The sequence below is a fragment of the Panthera leo genome, chromosome A3, assembly GCF_018350215.1.
Source record: "Panthera leo isolate Ple1 chromosome A3, P.leo_Ple1_pat1.1, whole genome shotgun sequence".
Taxonomy (NCBI): Eukaryota; Metazoa; Chordata; class Mammalia; order Carnivora; family Felidae; genus Panthera; species Panthera leo.
In genome coordinates, this window is record NC_056681.1 from 9,599,489 (window position 1) to 9,621,187 (window position 21,699).

Consider the following 21,699-nt stretch of genomic DNA (forward strand, 5'->3'; position numbering starts at 1 on the left):
GATAAAATTCCCAGGTCATGGTTTGTTTTTGTCTTTATCTTGGTAACATGCATTCTGCAATTATGAGTTTGGAAATAGAAACTGTCTTATCACCCCCCCTGGCACTGATAACCACTGGCAGGATCCCCAAAATCTAAAACAAACATGAACATGATCCACTGGTTTAGTCTATATGTCTTTCAAAGGACGTGGGGGGGTGGGTTACGGATTTTACCTTTTTTCTGGATTTCCAAATCTTGTAAGATATTAACATCAGCACTTACCTGATGCCCTTTCTTAACAACAGATCTTCTCAAACTACACTACCCTTGCTCTCACTACACTAAATCTTTGCCAACATCGAGGTTCACATTTCTGCAAAGGACAGTTCTGGGGTGGGCCATGGCTTTGTTATAAGGGTTCTACCCAGGACAGCTACCCCTTCTTGGGGCCAATGGCTCCTCCCCTACTCTTCCAACTTGTTCTGGGGGTGGCTCTTGGTCACATAAGTCCCTTCCCCTTCCTAAACACGTGAATGAACACAGTCTGGGCCAATGATCCCATCATATCCCCTGGCCACAGTGGTCGGTCCAGGGATGGCGTTAAGTCTAAGGCCAAGGCCAGTCAGAGAAGCGGGGATAAGACTAATAGTGAAACTTCAGACTGAGTCAATGCCCTTGATCCACGTATGCCTGAAACTAGCTGCTCCATCCTGCCCATGGTTTGCTTCAAGAAGGCAATAAATGTCCCTCTTTTGCTTAAGATAGTTTGATTTTTCTATAACCTGTAAGTGAATGAGTCCTGATGAATATATCATGCTTGTCATGCTTTTTAGAAAATAAAACGATCAATTTTCTTTCTATATTAAATTTCTTTACCCATAAAATGCTAACAGAATATCACAGGTCCCTGGTATGGCTGTGACCTGTGCACCCCGGCTCCCGCCCCGCTGGGACCACCCCACTTGATCAACGCCCTGCTGCTGCAATCTTGACATTTTAATCATGTTTAATGTTTGAAGGGAAAGCCCCACAAATTAGGTAGCTGGTCCAGAGAGAACCCAGCACTTGGTGACATCACAGAGGTAATAAGGGAGGGGTTTATACACAAAGGGCACCCATACCTCAGAGTGGAATCATTCTTTCCACTGGTGGTATAATGAGCAGACGCTGATGAGGGGGGGAAAGGGGAAGACCGTGGGGGGCGGCTGCTGATGGAATTGGCCATGACCTCCAGAAAGGCATTTTTGGTGAGTCCCTAGGAAGCACTGGGGAGAGACCCCCTGGGGTGGGGAAGGATGGGCAAACTCTGATCGTATGTTCAAGTCAGTGGGAGATGTTCTAAATGAAGGAAAAAAATAAACACTCCTCATTAGGAAAAAAAAAAAAAAAGTCATTAGGGCCAGACTGCCTGGGACAGGAAGATTAGGAATCAGATTGCCCGGGTTTCATTTCTGCTACTGCCTAGCTGTGTGACCTTGGCCAAGCTACCTAACCTCTCTGTATCTCATTTTCCTCATCTGTACAATAAAACTAAGAATTGTACCCATCTCATCATGTTTTGTCAAAAATCATATTAGGTAACATATGCAAAGCAGACAGCACAGTGTCTGGCACAAAACAAATCTTCAATAAAATTCGATGACGACGATGATGATCATTATGCATAATTTAGGAATAAGCAGTGTAGTTCTGTGAATAACTAGATAATTAAAGAGTTAGGGATAAGATATCTTTTACTGGGTGAGAAGCAGTGTTCTAAGCCAGAAATTCTCAAATGTTAGGTCTCAGCCTTTACACTTTCACAAATTATTTAGCTTCCCAAAGAGCTTTTGTCTGTATGGCGTAGAGCGATCAATATTTACCACAAGAGGAGTTAAAACCAGGAAAGTTTCCAAATATATATTTACCAATTCGTGTTAAAACCATAATATATTAATAATAATACATAATAGAAATAAATAATAGCAAACCCATCCCATGTTAACATAAACACCCTATGCTTATAAAAATGTAACTATAGTTCCGAAAACATTTTTGTAGTGAGAGGCACATTTTTAAAGTGTGGTTTCAGGCTCTGGCTACATTGTCCTTCCCACCCCCCACCCCCGTACTCAGTCTGTTGTGATATGTTGTTCTGGTTGAAATAAGCATACGAGGAAAATCCAGTCGGACACAAGTATGTGGTTCGAAAAGAGAAGACTATTTTAAGATTTTCAGATAAGAATGGATGCTCTCCTCTGATACTACACCAAAACTCAACAGGTAATAAAGTCGATTGCAATGTGAAATCAAAAAGCGTTTCAGATTAACAGGAAAATCCATTTGCTCTATCTTGCGATTTGAATGGATCTTTTACACATGCCTGATTTTCTAATAGCAGAGACTGGTCGCCTGGAAAACACAGACTTACCAACCATCTCATCAGAAGTTGGTTAAGCGTCCGCCTCTTGATTTCAGCTAAGGGCATGATCTCACGGTTGGTGAGTCTGAGCCCGACGCTGGGTTGTGCACTGACAGCACAAAGCCTGCTTGGGATCTCTGTATCCCTCTCTCTCTCTCTCTCTGCCCCTCCTCTGCTCTCTCTTTCTCTCTCTCAAAAATAAATAAATTAATGTTTTGTTTTGTTTTGTTTTTAAGTACTGAAGTATGAGAATGCTGCCGAGCTCAGAGTGGTGGCTTCGAGTTTTCCAAAATTCTAATTTTTGCTCAAAAATAAACATGTTATCATTGGCCACAAATATCACTAGTTGCTGTCCTTGCAAGGACGGTTCCTTTTGTTCATTTAAAAAAAAAAAATCTGCCAGATCCTGAGGTCTGAGTCACCATAAATTGTCATTCATTCTTCCAGGTAAATATGGTGTTTCCTGGAAACAATGGTGACTTCATCTCCCAGCTCAATCAAACAAGGGTTTTCTCTTAAAGATACCGTCCTAATTCATTACACAGCAGCAGTTCTTTATATATACCTCCCATTTCATCAGACAGAATATTAAAAATGTCAAGATTTAATAAAATTAAGACATGTTACTACTTCAAGGGCGCTATTTATTGATTGATTGATTGATTGATTTTTGAGAGACAGAGAGAGACAGAGCACAAGCGGGGGAGGGGCAGAGAGAGGGAGACACAGAATCCGAAGCAGATTCCAGGCTCCGAGCTGTCAGCACAGAGCCCGACGCGGGGCTTGAACTCACAAACCGCGAGATCGTGACCTGAGCCGAAGTCGGACGCTCAACCGACTGAGCCCTCCAGGTGCCCCTTCAAGGGCGCTCTTAAGTGAAACTGGCATCTAGTTTTTTCCCTGCAAGTACATTCTGGTGAAGACTAGGCTACGGCTCCTGGTCCAGATGTCTCCGGAAGATCTACCCATCACTGCTCTTGTACCATCAGCCCAGATGTCCACTCAGTGAGAAAGGCAGCCTCTTCGGCATCATTTCAAAAATACTTTCGCCTTTGTGGATCCTAGTCTCTGGGATCAAATCACACTTTGAGAACTGCTCCTTTAACCTACCCCCCCACCCACCCACCTACCCCCCCCCCCCACCACACTCAATCATTGCAAGAACTCTGGGACATGGATGTTATTATCCCCATTTGCCAGCGAAGAAAATTGAAGCAAAGTGAGGCTTGCTTCTGACCATCAGCCACTGAGAGGAAGGGGCAAAAATTCGGCTGAAGCATGGGCTCCCAACCACTAGGGCGAAAAGAGGGTATGATTTCATCTGCATATTATTTCCAGCTCTTTGAGACAGATATGCTACAGTAATGAGGGCAAAAGGGAAAGGAATGTAAAGTCAGACCAAAGAATAAAAAGAAAGATCAAAAAGAGGAAATTAGCTTGGATGAAAGATTACCATTTATCCACAAAAGTAAGTATCTTCCCCCACAAAGCCAGACACAGCACATTTAAAACTGCACCGATGTAAAGGACAATTTAGATTTTTTAAAAATCAAGTAATAGAATAATGACAAGTATAAACTGAAAGCCTGGGATGGCACACTTGGGTCAACATCAGAGTTCAAGGAGAAGGGGCTGAGGGCTGAGCCAGGTTCTCAGAGAGCAGTACATGCCTTTTTCTTTAAGAGCAATTTACCAGGACTTATCCAAGCCTGTAAGAGCAATCCCTTAAGACCATCCAATTTCCTTTCTTTCTAATTCCGTACTTAGCAGAGCAACCTTCTGATAATTAATTTGGTTTCTCAGGTAAGTCAATACCGGGAAAGAGACTGGTTGAATTATTGTGCCAGCTGTATGGGCCTGCTCTAAATGAATAAATTGGTTTGTGGATTTATCAGTCCACTCCCCAAGAGTTCAGTTTGCAAATACCACTTTTCCTGGGGCGCGCTGACATTCGACTTGTCGACTTGCAATGCTGCGTGACCAAAGTGAGCGGGGCTGTTTTAAGACTTTCATAACCCTGGGCACTCATCATGGGGGTTCACCCTGCCGTGTTAGATCAACTGTATTAAAACGCACACACATTCCCCGGGCTGCCATATTGCACAACACCAAGTTGTGAATGGAGCTCCCAGGAATTGTGACAATAAGTGGCCCCACTTCTACTCTACGTTAAATATCATTTGTTTTGTTAAAAATAAGTGGAAAGAATTTTTGTAAGCTTGCCGGTTTCGCTGTAAGTCACTCATTTGATTTACTTGTGGCCACAAGTTCCCGGCAATCGTTATGTATGGCAGGAAATGCTAATCGCCCCCGGGATCCATTCTCTATTTCTTCATTTAGCTGAAGGCTTTCCTGTATCTCTAAACGTGGCCGTGTCTTTAAGTCCGGCCAGTTGGGTATGAGTAGGCATTACGTGGGTGACTTCCAGATCACATTCCTTAGAACAGAAATGAGTTCATTTCTTTTATCCTCATTCCTTCTTCTAGTAAAACTTGGAATGCTTAGTCAAGGTCAACAAGCACAAGACTTCAAAGGCTGGTAAAGCAAGGAAGGAACCTGGGCCCCTGGATGGCATCTTGGAACAGATTTGCCTCTGTCCGTGGACCACCTACCCACCTTCACACTATTGTACAGGAGAGAAGTAAACTACCATGGTTTTGTTTTATATTGGGGGGGTCTCTCCATTACGTAGGCTTATCTTATACCCTGGCTGATAGCAGGGGTTGTAGTAAAGTGAGAGAATCAAATTATACATTTTTTTAATGAAGATTTTTATGATTGTTAAATTAAAGCCAGCATCCTTTCTACTAACTACCAGCCCTAAACTACCTGGCTCTGGCTCCTCTCTGACCTCATTTCCTCTTAATACCCGCCCCCCAACACATACACACACACACACACCAACGCACACTCTCAGACTCTCTGGACTCCTTGTTTCTCATCACATCAGACATCCCGTTGCCTCAGGATCTTTGCACTTACTGTCCCTTTCACATGAATACCCTACCCCGTAACACTTTATGGCAAATCCCCCCACCTGCTTCAGGCCTTTGTTCAAATGTCACCTTCTCAGGGAAGCCTTCCTTGACCACCTGACTTACAAGTACACTTACCCTGCCTCTCCCCCAGGCCACCATGCACCCAACGACTCCCCCTCTGCCTTATTTCTCCTGTGGGACTTATGAACATAAGACACATTTATCTCACGTACTGTCTTTCTCCTTTCATCACAAGGGCAGTTATTTTTGTGTTTTGGTCGCTGTAATACACCCAGAACCCAAGGGAACCTAATACATGCTTAGTAAATATTTGTTGAATAAATAAGTTAATCATTTTCAAATTAATTTTTTCTTTATATGTTAAACTGATTTTTTTTTTTTTTTGCTTTCAGGTTTCAAATATTTTGGAGGCCCCTAAAAGGTGTATAGGCTGTAGGCACTGGGCATAGAGTTCTGTGCCTAATGCATGCCGTAGACCAGAATGTGTGAGGGACAAGGATGCCCCCCACCCCCACTCCCACCTTGCCGACACAGAGCCCTCGGCACAAGACAGCAGACACAGCACTTCTCACGGCCCCGGAACCCTAGTCATACTCTGTCCGTGTGCCCTGCCCCCATCCTTCCTGGCCCCCCAGTTTCTGCCATTGGGCTTTTGGGGCTGTTTTTGCCACATGCAAGAGAACTAGGTCCTGGGAGTTTATGCCCTTTCTACCTGGCTCTTAGCCAGCGACCAACTGGAAAGGAATACAAAGGCCCAAGCCTTTTGCCACCAGTTGGGAAAGGCTCTGAGGTGTGGTTTCTACTCCAGAGCCTCCTTCCCCCATCAGGCGGTTCAGGAGGAGGCTGGGATTTGCCTGAGGTCACACATTGCTTGCCTTCTTTCCCTTCCCTGTCCTGCTCCCCACCCCTGCTCCCCTGGGATCCTTTTATCCCATTCTTCTGGGAACATATTCTCAATAAATCCCTTGCACATGGATCCTTGTCTCAGCTCCTGCTTCTAAGGAATCTGACCTAAGACGCCCAAAACAGCCTCCCCGCCGGCCACACTCGGCTGCCTGACTTTGCCAAGAGATAAAAGCCACATTGGCCGTGGCTGCCAGGGGCTGCCGTCCCCCCAACCGAGGCTGAGGTAGCACACGGGACACTTTGCTGTGCTCCTCACGGCACCGACGGCCGGCACGGCCACCACCACGCAGATCCCCCGGGAGGAGGAAGAAACTACTGGATGAAGCAGGGAAAGAAAACGACCGCACGATGCTCAGAAGCACAAAGGTTGGAGAAGAGTGCCAAACTACTGAGAAGTGGGTTCGAGCTCAACTCACCTACAGATTTGTTATAGGACCCAGATGGGCCTCCGTGTGACAAGTTCCGGCGAGGCCACCCTCCAGTGCCAAGACAGGGTTGAGCTTTTGATTCTTCCAGAGAAAATGTACCACGGCAGCACTCTTGTTTCCAGCCTGCTTGTTTGAATTAGAGCTTTGCAGCATTTTAGCTATGGTATCTCTGGGGAGGAGTGAATATGTCAGTGTAATTAACTCATCTGATGAGAGAGGTCTTGTTTATTTCCCCTACAAAATAACAGGTGGTGGCTGAGCTCCGATACATTATGGTGATATGAAATGCATTTAGCATAAATCATATTAAATAAATAGGGAGACAAAATGATTTCAAGGTACATTTTTTATTGTTTTAAATTAAGTTTTGCAAGGGAACAGCTGCATACCAAAAAGCCACAAAGCTGCTACCCACCTCCAATCTGCTCTTCTGAGAAAGAGTTAATGACACGCTCAAGTTCCACCCACCAGGACTAATAGAAACTTGAGTATTGTTTTCAAATTAGGAACCAAACAATCGCCGGCTTTCTGAGCACCCTCTTTGCGCAAGGCAAAGAGCGGTCTAATCAATTTGGGTAATCAGTTAAAACAACCTTACACAATTCATTTCACAAAATCCACAGTGACATTCATTTAATAAACACGTGGAAGCAACACCGTGTGCTGGGCATTAAGTAAATAAAGACAAATAAGACAGAGTCTTTGCCACCGAGGGCTCAGAGCCTAAGAAGGATAGTAGACAATGAAGTGTTTTCAGGGATTATAATGGCAACGCATATTCTTTCTCTCTGCGAAAACTTCAGAAATTTCCAAACGTGACTTTTTTTTATTTGCAGCTAAATGAAACCCAATCCTGGAAAGCAGAAAATGTAGTGTCGGTCAACAGGAAATGCTGCGGAACTCCGGACGTGTTGGATTTGCTCTGAGCATCAGGGACGTCGGGTGGGAGGAAATGGGGAAGGGAAGGAGGAGGGGGTGTGCAGGGAGCAGCAAAGACAACTCCAGCCTCAAAGTCTGCAACTAGTAAGAGCCGAGAGGCCTGAAATGTGCTGAGTACTGGCTCCAAACATACTAGTCCCTCGTCCCTGGAACCCGTCCCTGGTGCCTTATGGGGGAAAGAAAAATGCACAGAATGCAGACAGGGTTAAACTGATGGAGAGATTATCCGGGATTATCCCCCGGCCCTAATGCCATCAAAGTGTCCTTATAAGAAAGAGGCAGAGAGAGCTCTCCCACACAGAAAAGAAGACGGTGTGACCCCAGAGGCCAACACTAGAGAACATAGACTCACAATTTCTATTATTCCTCAAGAAGGAATTCTAGACAGAGAAATTATAAAACTAATGATAACAATACAACACAATCTCCTGGAGCTGAAGAAAGACAAAAAAAATCTTTAAACTGAATGCGCCTTTGAACACCAAGCAAAACAAAAACTAATAATAATAAAATAAAAGCCCTCCCCTATCCACTTATGTGGAAATTTCAGGACAAAAGATACAAGTATAGGAAGTTGAAAACAGACCATAGAGCTAAAATAGTTTACCTAAATTATTAAAGTTCTGGTTCTCATTGGATGTCACGGATGGCATTGTCACCAGCATCTGGTACCCAAGGCCTGAGTTCAAATTCTGCTGACACCATCGACAACCTGGTGGGCAGCATAGCACAGAACCAAGAGCTTAAGGGTCTGTCCTCACCACCATTCAATACTCAGTCTGCTCTGAGGCCAGCTATCCAAAACCAGGTAAATGCGTTAATAAACCTAAGTAAACTTCCTTACCATTAGTTACGGCAAGCCTCAACTCTACAGCGCCCCGCGTGGTCATCACCCCTGAGAGCACATGAAGGCAGCGTAATAAACACAGGAAGTACACAAGTGTCCTTGTAAACCATGAGTTGCAAACCAGAGAGCTTGAATTTGATCTGGTACAAAGACCTATTTGATTGCTCAGGAGTGAAAAGAAATTAAAACTCAGAATGTCCAGAATAACCCAGATTCCCTAGTTCACTTAAGGAAATCTGTCAAAGCCAGGACCACGTGCCGGCAGGACAACGGGCTGGCTTTGGCCATCTCTGTAGACTCCGACCTGGCTCCACAGGCTGGGAGGGTGTGGCTCGCCAAAGTCCCCTCCGGTCTCCGCTCGCAAACACCTGCCTGATTCACCGGCTGGCATCAGCTGACTGACCCAGGAATGTATTTGATTGTGCAGACTCTGCCATGAACAAGGGACTTCCAAGTAGCCAATTCGGGGCTTGCAGGAGTGAGGTTTCTCCTCTCCACCCAGTTGGAACTCCCGGGGCTCAAGAGACCACGGTCCTCAGTCCATAATGGGCATGTCATATAATCACACTGTAGCGCATTATCATTTCATTTAAAAGGAGTGACTGCTGAAATTACATTTCCCATGTAAAACAATAACACGATTCCCAGTTGATCAGCAAATAAATAAGAGAAAACAGCTTTGTAATTATTTCAACAGTGGTCTGATTCAAAAAAAAAAACAAAAACAAAAACAAAAAACAAAGCAAAACCCATCAAATGCCATGTCAAGAGAGAGCACTAAGCAGCAAGCACTGGGCAAACATTTTACCTGAGTTGAACCCAGCACCTGCTACTCTGAGGATGACTTCTATAATGAAAAGCTGTCGTGTGCAAATGACCCCTCACACGAAAATTCCGCTGTAGATGTCGGAGATGCACGTGGTGCGTGTGAGAAAGAAATTAATCAATACGAAGATGAACACCAGCAGTCTATCGCAACCACGCTGTTTGACAATAATGAAACGGAGGGCGGGGGGACAGACAGGGCTCAGGAAACTCACAAAAGTGCAGGAAACGCCAGCGGTAATCATGAATTAGTAACTCTGGCTAGAAATGGGGAAAACAAGAGTATGCAGAGGAAAAAAATATTGTCAGCAAATGCCCATCCCTGTGTCGCTAGTCGAAGCCACCAATATCTCTCCCCTGAATTATGACAGCGAACGGCTCGCTGGCCTGTTCCCCACCATACGTGACCCTCACAGCAGCCAGAACCGTCCCGTTACAACGCAATTCACATCGAGCGACCTACGCCTCTAATCGGACTCTTCTGTTGGCATCCCTGTCACTTGTTCATAAAAGCCCCGGTCCCCACGTGACCTATGGAACCTGAATGGCCGGATCCCCCATTCCCTGTCTTTCCTTCACGTCCTCCAGGCACAACAAGACGCAGTTTTCAAAACCTGCCAGGCGTGACAGGTGCCGTTCTGGGTAAATTTACCATCCCCCAAACGGCCCCCTCCCCCTCCAAGAGGATCTGTACCAATCTCCTCCCAATGGAACAGATCAACTGGAGGTTCTGGAAAGAGGAGCTCCAAGAACTGTGCGTGGAATGGTGACCCTCTCCCCCTCCTCCTGTGGAGTATCTGTATGGTGCATCCTAGCCTAAAACCACCAGTCTCTCTCTCTCTTCCTCCTTCATCAAGAACGAAAATGGTTTGATTTGTAATTCCGTTTGACAAACACTTATTTGCTGAATTGAATTTGCAAGGACGCTCAGGCTTCAGTGTGGCAGAAAGAGAAAATTATTATTTAGTCTTAGAAGGAGTTTTTATTCCTCTCATTTGTGAAGATTAACAATAAATATTAGGCATCAATCTGATTGCGTCGTATTTGCACACATCTTCTATAAAAACCATCGATGGTGGAGCGCCTGGGAGACTCAGTCGGTTAAGCGTTCGACTTCGGCTCAGGTTATGATCTCATCGTTCGTGGGTTCGAGCCCCGTGTAGGACTCTGCTGTAGCACGGAACCCACTTCAGATCCTCTGTCTCTGCCTCTCTCTTCCCTTCTCTCTCTCAAAAAAAAAAAAAAAAACTGATGGTAATTTGACAATATGTGATGCTCTTCTGCAAAACTACAGCACGACCAAGAGTTAAGAACCAGAAAACGGTGCATTTGCAAGAAGTCCATTCTCCCAATGCAGTGTCTGCTTTGGGGCAAGTCCTCCTCCTCTACGTGGAAAAAGAAGCCTCTTCCAGAGCAGATCACTGCTGCAAGACAGGTACATGAACTGAAGGAGGGGCCACATGAGCTGATTCACCTGAGAAAGCCATACGAAATTGGTAAGCATAATCTGCATTATCCTTTCTCCTTCCTTCAGTCTAGTGGAGGTATCTTAAAAGGTTGAGGAAGACTGCCTCATAAATAATCATGCTTATGACTGAGCACATTGTGTTTGCAATTTCTCAACTGCAGCACTGTTGAAATTTGGGACTGGGAAATTCTTTGCTGTGTGTGTTGGGGGGGGGGGCGGGTTGTCTCTGTTCATTGTAAGACGTTCAGCATCGTCCATGACCTCTACCCATTAGATGCTAGTAGAACTACCTTCCACTGAATCAAAAATGTCTCCAGACATTGCCAAATGGTCCCTGGAGGGCAGAATCATCCTCAGTTGAGAACTACGGTTGTCGAATGATCTTTCCACAAACTGAATTATATTTTCATCACCTACGGTTAAAAATAATACATGATGAGGTCCTGTAAATGTATTACCATGGTATGTTTTATGGCCATTTCTTTTTCTCCTTCTGTATTACTTCCACCATATTTCAGGCTCTTAGGAGCTCGGTCGTAATCAGGGAGAAAAATTTGATTGCAAGGAATAGAAATCCAACCCACTTTGACCAAGTAAAAAAAGTAGAGGTCTGAAGTATGCAGAAAAATTTCTAGACCAAAGAAAGCACAGGGAGGATTTCCAAGATACGCAGGTGGTCGATCTCTTTCCCTCCTCCTCTCCTTGTTCTTCATCCCTCCCCCCAACACGTTTGCCTTCCGCACAGCAGCAAGAGAGAGTCCTTGAAAACCTCATGCCTCATGGCTCTTGCACTCGTTCCTCTGCCTACAGTGTCCTTTCCCCCAGATGTCCATGTGGCTTGTTCCTTCACTTCATTCAAGTTCCTGCTCAGGTGGGACCTTTCAGAGAGGCCTTCCTTGGCTAATCTATCTACAAGAGCAAGACTCCCTCCAATTATTCCCTGTGTCCTTATTCTGTTACCCTTCCTTCATAGCTCTTAACTCTACAACATGATTTCAAGCAGTGTTACGTACTGTCTCTCTCCCACTTCTATACAGCAAATGCCAGGAGGTGAGGCCATGTCACTCCCGCATCCTCAAAGCCTAGAATCCTCAGAGGCTGGACTTGCTGAATCAATACTTGTTCTCGATCAGTATCTGTCAAATGAGTGGATAGATTCTTCCGTCTCTGAAGACAGACTCCTTTGTTCAACACCCTTCCAGGTAGATCTTCAAGGATATCCCAGAGTGTATGACCCCGACTTAGTAAGAGTTGGATTCCAGTTTGGGTTCTACACCAGTTAACTAATCCAGTCTCTGTGTCATTCTGAATTTGGGAAGAAAAAACTGCCTGATCTGATTATCTTGTTTGGGTGCTCACTCCTTGTCCAACCAGGTGTGGTAAGGAATCAGGCTTCTAGGGATAAATCCTCTAAGCCACGCACATAAACAGGTTATCTAAGAAAGGGGTGTGAATTGGTCAAGATTATGTAATTGTAGGTATTAGAGATTTCAGTGATGTCATGACTCCAAGAGCTTCCTGACTTTCTGGGGGATCCAGAGGACGAAGGTCTTGCACACAGCCTAAAACTCAATTTGTGTTGGCAAAAGGCAGAAAGGCTAAAGTAATACACAGGCCAAAGACCATGGCAAGTGGGTGCTAACTACCACCACCACCTCTGGATCTTTTTTTTTTTTTTTTTAATGTTTATCTTTATTTTTGAGACAGAGAGAGACAGGGCATGAGCAGGGGAGAGGCAGAGAGAGAGAGGGAGACCCAGAATCCGAAGCAGGCTCCAGACTCTGAGCCATCAGCACAGAGCCCGACGTGGGGCTCGAACTCGTCCACTGCGAGATCATGATCTGAGCTGAAGTCGGAGGCTCCACCGACGGAGCCACCCAGGCGCCCCACCCCTGGATCATTAATAGGAGTTTTAATCAGGAGATCAAAGAAAGGTTCCAAGACTAAAGTCGAAAGAGTCTAATTAAGGAGGAGAATGTAAATTATTCCCAAATTGCAAGCAAGCAAGTCGAAAGTATGTCCAAACTTGAAATCAGACATGGTCTAGGCTGCAGTGTGGTTGGGTATACACCTGGGAATGGGCTGTGGGGAGGGAAGGGAATATTGACACGCCAAGACCCAAGACAGAAAGAAAGACTCAAGCATGTGGGTTGAGCATGAAGAAATGGATAAGAGATGAAATTATTCCCTATTATTTGATAGGAGAGTCTTTCACAAGAGAGTAGGCAGAACAGGGTACCTTGGCCACAATTTAACGAGGATCTGCCTTTGAGCACTGGAAAGGATGTCTGCAGAGATCTTATATACCTTTTCTGAGAAAGTATGAAAAGGTATGCGATGTCTCTTGAACAAAAGGCCGATCTCAGCAGGAGGTGGTGATGTAGCTGGGCACAAGCCCAGGGGATTTCTCATGGTCCTAATAACCAGCTCCCATCACGAGCCAATCCATCATATACACTATTTCCACATTAATGTTATTAAAATGACACTTACAGCATGTCACTCCTTTGTTCAGAAGCCATCGATGACTCACTGATGCCTACTGGATGAAGTACAAATGACTCGACCCTGGCACTTACAATCTTCCATGATTTACGCTAAAGAGTTTGTTGTCCAAGAGCCAATGAGTGCAAGACTGAGTGTTATGGGTTAAAGTGTGTCTCCCCCAAAAGATATGTGGAAGTCTCAAACCTCAGTACCTCAGAATTTGACCCTACTTGGCAATAAGGTCTTTGCAGATTTAACCAAGTTAAGATGAGGTCATCAAGAGTGGGCACTACTCCAGTACAACGGGTATCCTTATAAAAAAGGCAAATTTGGGCACCATACAAAGGGAAAACTATGTAAAGACACGTGAGGAGAAGAGGGCCACGTGGCAACAGAGGCAAAAGTTGGACTGACGTACCTGCCAAGCCAGGGAGCACCAAGCTGGCCTGGCTAACACCTTCATTTCATACTCACAGTCTCCAGAGGGGTAATAGAATTCATTTCTGTTGGTTTAAGTCACCCAGCTTATACTACTTTGTAACAATAACCATAGAAAACTAACACCCTGGGGGAAATGGTGAGATAGGAGTTTTGCTTAATGGCACACGGCAAGAGGGTGACCAGTTCTCCCATTTTTTCCCAGCATGGAGGATCTTTCACAGGGACTTTAAATACTAAAACTGGGAAAGTCTGAGCACACTGGAATGAATTGGTCACCTTCTACTGCAGCTCCCTCAGTAGGGCAGAACCCCAGGGAAGAAGTAGACCAGTGCATAAAGAACCAGGAACTTCCTTTTGAGAGTCGAGTTAGAGAGGACGGTCAATGCAGAACCTAGTGGCTTCAACCAAGGCACAGTGGCAAAAAAAGGCGGGGGGGGGGGGGGGGCAAAGAGACACAAAAGTTACATTTAACATGAAGGTCCTACAAATTAAGATCAGAAAACTCATCCCCACAGGAGCTGAACCAGGAGAGAGATCAGGGAAATGGTGAGAAACAGAAAGTGCTCGTAACTGACTTCCCTGGGACAGATTCACCACACCTTCCCCAACACTGAGTATTTTTTTCAATTTATACTTGTTTATAATTAGGAGGAAAGAGATGTTTTCTTTATTTTTTAAATATAATTTATTGTCAAATTAGCTAACGTACAGCGTGTAAAGTGTGCTCTTGGTTTTTGGGGTAGATTCCCGTGGTTCATTACTTACATACAACACCCAGCGCCCATCCCAACAAGTGCCCTCCTCAATGCCCATCACCCACTTACCCCTCTCCCCCACTCCCCACTCCCCCATCCACCCTCAGTTTGTCCCCTGTATTTAAGAGTCTCTGATGGTTTGCCTCCCTCCCTCTCTGTTTGTAACTATTTCCCCCCACCCTTTCCCTCCCCCATGGTCTTCTGTTAAGTTTCTCAAGATCCACATGGGAGTGAGAACAAATCATATCTGTCCTCCTCTGGCTGACTGATTTCACTCAGCAGAATACCTTCCAGTTCCATCCACGTTGCTGCAAATGGCGTGGATTTCATTCCTTCTCATTACCAGGTAGTATTCCATTGTATATCTAAACCACATCTTCTCTATCCATTCGTCAGTTGATGAACTCTTTCCATAATTTGGCTATTGTCGATAGCGCTGCTATAAACATTGGGGTGCATGTGCCCCTATGCATCAGCCCTCCTGTATCCTTTGGATAAATTCCTAGTAGTGCTATTGCTGGGTCATCGGGTACTTCTATTTTTAATTTTTTGAGGAGCCTCCACACTGTTTTCCGGACTGGCTGCACCAGTTTACATTCCCATCAACAGTGCAAGAGGGTTCCCATTTCTGTTTTAATATGAAGTTTTCTTACTATGGTTGAACACTATGAAATGTTTATTAGCCTTTTGTATTTCCTCTTATATAAATGGAATATTTGGTCTTTTGCTCACTTTTCTCCCTAGACCTTAGTCCCTAAAAATTGGTTTTCATGAATTCTTCAACAGTAAATATATTTACACCTTTTGAGCCATATATGTGGCACATATATACCCATGCTTATAGTGTGCCTTTTAATAGGCTTTATGTTACTTTCTAAAGCATAGAAATTTTGCAGGGGGGCCTGGGTGGCTCAGTCAGTTAAGTGACTGACTCTTGCTTTCTGGTCAGGTCATGATCTCAAGGTTCGTGGGATCGGGCCCCACAGGAACCTCTGTGCTGACAGCACAGAGCCTGATTGGGATTCTCTCTCTCTCCTCTCTCTCTGCCCCTCCCCTGCTCCTACTATGAATGAATGAATACATAAATAAATAAAATATTTAAAAAATAAAATATAGACAGATTATTTAAATTGTTAATGGATTCTTTGTGATGTCAATAATTTTTTTAAGGTTTAGATTGTCCTTGCCCACACAGAGAACAAATTAAAGTTGTTTTTAATTTTTTAATAGAAAATGTTAATATTTTATCTCTAGAAATAGGGACCCATTGGGTTAAAATACTCATCTTTCCATTTCACTATAAAAAGTCACGTCATCTTTGCTTGTTCTATTAAATGGCTCTCCTTCATCCTTCCTGGGTCTGACAAAACACAAACCAGGGCCCAGAATACAGCACAGAGTTTAAGAAGGCCTCACTCTCAGCATTTGGAAGGGTAGAAGGATCACCTAGTGAAGTAACTAACTAGCATATTTGAAAATATGAAAGTGACCCTGAAAACCCAAAGAACAGCAGAGAGACTAGAGGATGGAATGTTGGGAAAAATAAGGAAGGGAGTAAGATAAGGAACTGACTTCCAGAAACCATATCAGAGATAAAAGAAGGGATCTTCGAGAATTACGAGGATGAATTGGAACACTGTCATTTCCTTGTCAATGAATGCAATACATACTGGAGATCATATTAAATAGTGCTTGCTTATCATTCTGTACTTCTAGAACTAACTTTTAAGGATGTATTTCATGTTAAGCCATATTTCACTTTTTCTTAAATTTCTTTTAAATTTCTTTTGAAAAAGAGAGAGAGTGCGAGTGGGGGAGGGTCAGAGAGAGACAGAGAGAGAGAGGGAGAGCATCCCAAGCAGGCTCCGAGCTGTCAGCACAGAGCCTTATGTAGGACTCGAACTCAGGAACCATGAGATCATGACCTGAGCTGAAATCAAGAGTCAGATGCTTAACTGACTGAGCCACCCAGGCGCCCCCATATTTCACACTTTTGGTAAGTGATATCTCTAACTAGAGAGTGGAGCCATGGCATCTCGAAATGCAGAAAGCCAAGCTTCATCATGGCATACTGTCCATACTTTGTCCCTTCCTTACTGACTTGAAGTATGTTGATGAGGCAACAAAAATTCAAGCCTCCTGTGGACTGCAGCTGCCTTCTGTCCTTCTGTCCTTCTGTCCTAGTCTCTGGGCGACATGGGTTTGAGAAACAGGCTGTGAGTTTCTCTTCCACTCTTCCTCTGTTTGCATAATTTCCTCCTCTCTTGCATGGCTTCTGCCTTTGATGTTAGAGCTTAAGGGCTCCTGAGACTCGCCCCACCCTGAAAGTTCACCTTTTAAAAAAGGGATGATGAGGGGGTGCCTGGGTGGCTCAATCAGTTAAGCGTCCGATTTCTGCTCAGGTCATCTCACAGTTCATGAGTTCGAATCCCACGTCGGGCTCTGTGCTGACAGCTCAGAGTCTGGAGCCTGCTTCGAATTCTGTGCCCCCCTCTCTCTGCCCCTCCCCTGCTCACACTCTGTCTCTCAAAAATAAATAAATGTTAAAAAGTAAATAAAGAATGAGTATATAACATCTTTTAATTTTCACTATATAATTTAAGTATTATTTACATATATAAGACAGTATTCATGAGGTTGATGCGTTATATGTTCAAGATCTAGGAATGTGGCTCATGTTCTTTTATTTCTTATTAAATTCACCTGAAAATAACTCTTGTGTTACATTTTACAATTTTTTTTTTCTCAATAAGTTGTGTTTTCTTCTTACGCACGCTCAGCATCTATCAGGGACTAAATAATGAATACCCATTATAAAACTTCTTTCTTTACTATAAATAGCCTTGTCTTGTAATACAACTTTACCATGAAAGATCAAATCCCTCTCTGTTTATCTCTCTATCACATGACCTTGGCATGCATGGAAATCTCATATATTTATGGAGCAATCTATACCAGTACTGTTAGGCGCTGGGAAGTTGGGTTCATACGATGGCCGTGGTCTTTAGCATCAGGAAGCTCAGTTTGGAATGGGTTTTAAGGAACCTTCCCTTTTCTGGCCTAGCCGTCCCGCCTAACTGCACTGCAGTCCTTAGTTTAGGGACAGGGATGGCCCACAGGCTCCTAGAAGATTTGGTGTGGAAAAAAAAAAAAATCTCACCTCTATTGTTTCCTGGCAGGAAGGCGTGGTGTAGAATAACTCCACACTCTGTAAGCAACAGTTTCCAAGAAAGATGCAAAACTTTGCTGATATTGTCAACATCTTGTTGATTAACTTTCTTTGGAAGAAGCATCTATAACAACTAATCAATAACAGGGCCAAATCTTCTCCTGCTACTGACCCTTCAGTTGATTGAAGTTTAAAAAAAAAAAAAAAGCAACTTACGTTTATGTAATTTTTAACAACTACCAGAACAAATCCTGAGTCAGTGTTTGACAATCCAAAGCCCTTTATAGGCCTCATAGGGATTGCAAGTTGTTTATTGATCAAATCCTTGTGTTTGGCAAATTACTTTCTCTATGAAATTGGGGGAAGATAGTCCAACAGTATGAACGAGTTAGTTTTTTTCTTCCAAGACCAATAACAAAAAAATTTACACGGAAGAATTATATGTGAATCAGCAAGCAACACTGTGAGACTTATCTTCAGAGGAGAAAATCTAAATATTTGTCCAATTGAAAATAGTCACACTTGTCTCCTATCTGTTAAGGAAAAAGGTAAAAAGCGACACACTACATTAATCCTTAAAAAGGATGGCTTGAAAAAGAAGATTTAAAATAGTCTCCAAGAAAAGGAAAATATGAAGTTTTTCAAAAGATTTTTTAATGTTTATTCATTTTGAGAGTAAGAGAGAGAGAGAGCAAGAGTGGAGGGGCAGAGAGAGAGGGGGAGAGAGAGAATCCCAAGCAGGCTCTGTGTTGTCAGTGCAGAGCCCAACGCAAGGCTTGAACTCACAAACCGTGAGCTCATGGCCTGAGCCCAAATCAAGGGTTGGACATTTAAATGACTGAGCCACCCAGGTGCCCCCAAAATATGAAGATTTTTACCTATCTTTTCTTTAAACTGATAACATACAGTGAAATTTCACATTTGTAGACATTTACGACGTGAACAATTGGACAATTCTTCACTGTATTTTGTTCTTTCACTATGATTTTTAGGCAAAAACAATACCAAGATAATCAACAACGTACGTAGCACCAACACCAACCAATCAGAACAGACATGCCCTCGTGTAGACGTTAGCCCTTTAGCTGCTTAACCACTAGGGAGCCCTAGGGTCGAGCCTTAGGTGGCCAGGAAAGGGTAGGGGCACTTAAAGGGGCTTAGAGAACTAGAAGGATCCAGATACAAACTGATCTGGCAATGCAATCATCTCTGTTGACTATCAACTCTAAGTTCAAGGTCAAACCCCATTACAAAGAATGTTACAGAACCATCCCAATTCTTTGGCTGTGACATTTTGTCATAAGAGATTCCATTATTACCATAACCCTACTTACACACTTTTGGTTTAAAGAGGACAGAAAGGAAACAACTGGGGTGTAATCCCTGTTAGTGTCAATGAGGAAATGCAAAGATCTTAGCAAACTGGAGAGGAGGTTTAATATTTTGTAGTTGTCAGTCCCCCCATCTCTTCTGTTCTCAAAATCTTAAACGTTTTGGTGTGCTGCATTTGGTTTGGCTGGTGCATTTGGTCAGGGATCTTCAGAGAAACAGAACCAGTGGGATATAAACAAAGAGAGAACTTTATTTTCAGAAATTTGCTCACATGACAGTGGGGGCTGGCAATTCCAGTTGTAGAGCAGGCTTGCAGGCAATTCAGGTAAGAGTTGATGTTGTAGCCTGAAGTCTGACTCTTAAGGGCATGCCAGCAGGCAGAAAAACTCAGGTAGGGTTCTATGTGGCAGTCTACATTCAGAATGACTTCTCCCTTGAGAAACTTCCGTCTTGGCTTTTAAGGCCTTCGACTGATTGGATGAGGCCCACCAACATGATAAAGGGTAATCTGCTTTACTTAAAGTCAACTGATTATAAATGTTAACCACATCCACAAACACAGGTGCTAGGAATTCACATCAACAGCCGGACTAGTATTTGACCCAACAACTGGGCACCATAGCCTAGCGACGTTGGCACACAACATTGACCTTCACAGGTGGCTATTTTGGAAGTTCAACAGTAGGCAGGGTGACGGAGATGCTACCCTGTGGCAAACTCAAAAGGCCAAGGCTAATTCAGTATCTTTAAGCACGTGCTCTCTTCCAGGCCCTGTGCCAAGGACGTGTCTCATTTATACCTCACAACGGCCCGATGGGATCAATATCTTTATTATTCTACTTTGCACATGATCAAACAATGCTTTAGACAGATCAGGTTGCTTGCCGCATTCGTTTATTATTATTGCTGTAACAAATTAATACAAACTTAATGGCTTAAAACAATACAAATTTATCTTACAGTTCTGGGAGCCAAGAGTCTGAAATGGGTCACGCTAGGCCACAATCAATATGTCAGCAGGGCTCCACTCAGGCTCTGGGAGAGAATCTGTTTCTTACCTCGCCCACCTTCTGGCCCTGTGTGTACCCCTTAGCTTGTGGCCTCTTCTTCCGTCCCCAAGGCCAACAACATAGCATCTTCCGGTCTCTCTCTATGACCCCCTTCTTGTGATGATATTGGGCCCACCCAGATAATCCAGGATCATATTCCACCTCACGATCCTTAATCATACCTGCAAAGTCCATTTTGCCAGGTAAGGGACGTATTTACAAGGTTCAGAGATTAGAGCACCAGCATCTTTGGGGCAGCCATTTTTCTGTCTCCACACTTGCTCAATCTCACAAAGCTAATAGTGCTGGGGACTGGATTCAAAACCAGTTCTATCCGACCCCAGAGCCTACACTCTGGACTATGGTGGCACTTCAACTCTCAAAAATAGCACACAAACAGAATTCAAGTCATCAGGGTGATTGTTTACTTCATGACCAGAAGCAGGGACCAACAAAAGCACTGGTCATAGGGAGTTGTAGGCAGGTTAACAAAGTACCGCTCAAGAAGTTATTCAAAGGCACATGGAAATGCTTTGTTTTAAAGAATGCTTCGGTACCATGGGATTACTCTTTCATGACCAATTGAAAAAGGTGAATTCTACAGGCTTTCAACATTAAACTGAAGCTTCTCTGATCACATAGCTTAGCTATAAAGCCAAATTTGGAAGAAGTTGAATTAAAAAGTGTTTTTGCCAGAAGAGAGAAAGGAGACAGATAAGGACACGTTAATGCCACAGCGATGGCTATTGTCCTCACACAAAACACCCCAAAATCTCAAGGATCAGTTTTCAAACTTGACCGACTCTAAGAAGCCACATGGATAAAATGGGCTTTGGAGGACTTGAAAAATAAAGCTTGGAATCTCCAGGCTTGTGACAGAAAGAAGAGGGATTTATTCCCTTGGGTGAGGGGGAGTTCAAAACAGAACTCTAAAACACCATGACTAAAATAGCCCAAGGAAACAGAAACTAAGACAACAAACAGCTCCATACAAACTCACTGTGTATTCCCATCTGATGGTCTTTTCCCAAATTGCTCAGCTAATCAAGCTGCGAGGCAACATTTAAACACCATGACCTTGGAAGCAGTCTGCCCAAAGGGCATGAAACACAGTACAGGGCGCAAGAATGCCTATCCCACAACTCAGAGGCACAAAAAAATCTAACTTTTCAATTACTCCATTCCTCCTGCCATTTTCTCTGCCCTGAAAGGTATTTGGCTACTGATTTATAGATATGATGGGCTCCAAAATACTACTTCTCTTCTTATTTTGGGGGAAGGAAGATTAAGCAATAGAGAAGAAAGGAATTTTCACCTGCGTTCTACGTCCACCTCCCAGGAAATACGACTCCTTTATCATAGACAGTGGGGGTTCTCTCCTGGGACCATTTGCCCCTCCGTGGAACTCTAGCCATGTCTGGAGCCCCTTTGTGTTGTCACAACTCAGAAGGTGGGAATAGAGGAGGGGGAGGTGCCATTGGCTTGCAGCAGGGATATTGCTAACCATCCTACAAAGCCCAGGACAGCACATGTCACAGAATTATCCAGCTCAGAGAATCAATATTGACAGAGTTGAGGAACCCTGATGTACGCAGTGTAGCAGAGAAGGACAGGGCTCTGGAACCAGAAAGCTTGTGTTCAAATCCTGGCTCTGCCACAGCCTGGCTAACAA

The 21,699-nt window shown here is 43.9% G+C and overlaps 1 long non-coding RNA gene across 1 annotated transcript; it reads left to right on the top strand.

Annotated features, from left to right (window-relative positions):
* Positions 1-1,119: 1,119 nt before the first annotated feature.
* On the top strand, positions 1,120-6,357 carry LOC122215397. Its single transcript, XR_006200353.1, has 3 exons — positions 1,120-1,228; positions 4,869-5,023; positions 5,774-6,357. It is a non-coding gene; the product is annotated as an uncharacterized LOC122215397 (long non-coding RNA).
* The last annotated feature ends 15,342 nt before the right edge of the window (positions 6,358-21,699 follow it).